The sequence below is a fragment of the Penaeus vannamei genome, chromosome 11 (genome assembly GCF_042767895.1).
Source record: "Penaeus vannamei isolate JL-2024 chromosome 11, ASM4276789v1, whole genome shotgun sequence".
Taxonomy (NCBI): Eukaryota; Metazoa; Arthropoda; class Malacostraca; order Decapoda; family Penaeidae; genus Penaeus; species Penaeus vannamei.
Window position 1 is genome coordinate 23,187,093 of NC_091559.1, and position 2,500 is coordinate 23,189,592.

Sequence of the window (2,500 nt, forward strand, 5' to 3'; positions counted from 1 at the left end):
CACACACACACATTTACATACAAATGGACAGCTAAATGTAGAATTACATATCCATATATATAAACCCAATGAACAAGAACCTTCCAAGGGCGGATAAACTGCTTTATATCAAAACCCCGATTAATCAGACCGAACGAAGGAGAGGGACAAGAAGGGTAAAGGAAGGAGAAAAGAGAATGATAAATGCAGATGGCGCCGAGAACGGACGAACAAAGGTAGAAGAAGATTGAAAAAAAGGATTGAAATAAATGATAGGAAGAAATGTCCCGATAAGAAGAAAGAGGAACAGGAGGCGAGATGATAAATAGAATGGAAGAAGGATGATTCAGTGAAGGCGATAGAGTTATTGTATTATATCAACGCACTTCTATCCTGCCTGGGAGCCCTAAGTGTCTCGCCAGACGAACTTATCGTATTAATGTATATGCAAATGAGCCGTATTTCAATATGCAATGGAGCGTGCAATTACTGGTTCCCAGCGGAAGTTTTCAATTCTGGTTGATTATAGGCCACAGGATAGAGTCTGCCGATTGGAAAGAACTTCAAGATGCGTCGCTCTTTATGATGAGGCTGTGACTAGTTGCGTTTTTAAGCCATTAAGATTAAGCTTATTAGCAGCTATCATTATAAGCCACTAAGATTAAGTTAATTGACAATTATAATTTGCAACCACTAAGATTGAGCTAATTGGCTACTATCATTCTAAGTCACTAAGATTGAGCTAATTAGCAACTATCATTCTACGTCACTAAGATTGAGCTAATTGTCAACTATCATTCTACGTCACTAAGATTGAGCTAATTGGCTACTATCATTATGTAACTAAGATTGAGCTAATTGGCAACTATCATTCTAAGTCACTAAGATTGAGCTAATTGGCAACAATCATTCTGTCACTAAGATTGAGCTAATTGGCAGCTATCATTCTAAGCCACAAAGGTTAAATTGATTGGCAATTATCATTCTGAGCTACTAAGATTGAGCTAATTGGCAATTATCGTCCTAAGCCACTAAGGTTAAATTAATTGGCAACTATCATTTTAAGCAACTAATTGACAATTATAACTTACAACCACTAAGATTGACCTAATTGGCAACTATCATTTTAAGCCACGAATTGACAATTATAACTTTCAACCACTAAGATTGGGCTAATTGGCAACTATCATTATTGCCACGTATTGTGGCTCATCAGCGCATGGCGTTCGTCTATTTCTGTCTATCTGTCTTTCTCGTTGTTTTTATGGCTAGTGTCTCTATATATCTGTCTGCTTGTCTTTCTTTCTCTCTCTCTCTCTCTCTCTCTCTCTCTCTCTCTCTCTCTCTCTCTCTCTCTCTCTCTCTCTCTCTATATATATATATATATATATATATATATATGTGTGTGTGTGTGCGTATATATATATATATATATATATATATATGTGTGTGTGTGTACGTATATATATATTATATATATATATATATCCCTCCCTTCCCCCTCCCTCCCTTTCTCTCTCTCTCTCTCTCTCTCTCTCTCTCTCTCTCTCTCTCTCTCTCTCTCTCTCTCTCTCTCTCTCTCTCTCTCTCTCTCTCTATATATATATATATATATATATATATATATATATATATATATATATATATATACATATATATATATATTATATATATACATATCTATCTATCTATATATATATATATATATATATATATATATATATATATATATATATATATATATACATATATATATATATATCCCCTCCCTTCCTCCCTCCCTTTCTCTCTCTCTCTCTCTCTCTCTCTCTCTCTCTCTCTCTCTCTCTCTCTCTCTCTCTCTCTCTCTCTCTCTCTCTCTCTCTCTCTCTCTTTCTCTCTCTCACTCTTTCTCTCCACTCTTTCACTCTTTCTCTCTCTCTCTCTCTCTCTCTCTCTCTCTCTCTCTCTCTCTCTCTCTCTCTCTCTCTCTCTCTCTCTCTCTCTCTCTCTCTCTCTCTCTCTCTCCCTTCCTTTCCCACTCCTTCTCTCTCTCTCTATCTATCTATCTAGGCTATCCCTTTCTCCCTCTCCTCTCTCTCTCTCTATCTATCTATCTAGCTAGCTATCTCTTTCTCCCCTCCTCTCTCTCTCTCTCTCTATCTATCTATCTATCTAGCTAGCTATCTCTTTCTCCCTCCCCCCCCCCCCCCCCCTCTCTCTCTCTCTCTCTCTCTCTCTCTCTCTCTCTCTCTCTCTCTCTCTCTCTCTCTCTCTCTCTCTCTCTCTCTCTCTCTCTCTCTCTCTCTCACTCTTACTCTCTCTCTCTCTCTCTATCCCTTCCTTTCTCTCCTTCTCTCTCTATCTATCTATCTAGTTAGCTAGCTAGCTATCTCTTTCTCCCTCCTTCTCCCCCCCCCTGAAACTTCTCTTCTCTCTCTCTCTCTCTCTCTCTCTCTCTCTCTCATTCTATCTATCTATCTATCTATCTATCTATCTATCTATCTACCTCTATCTCAGACTCTCTCTCTCTCTCTCTCTC

The 2,500-nt window shown here is 38.2% G+C and overlaps 1 protein-coding gene across 1 annotated transcript in view; it reads left to right on the forward strand.

Annotated features, from left to right (window-relative positions):
* The window catches only part of LOC113830496 (uncharacterized), a 242,765-nt gene that overhangs the window by 73,399 nt on the left and 166,866 nt on the right, over positions 1 to 2,500 (forward strand). The window lies entirely within an intron of this gene.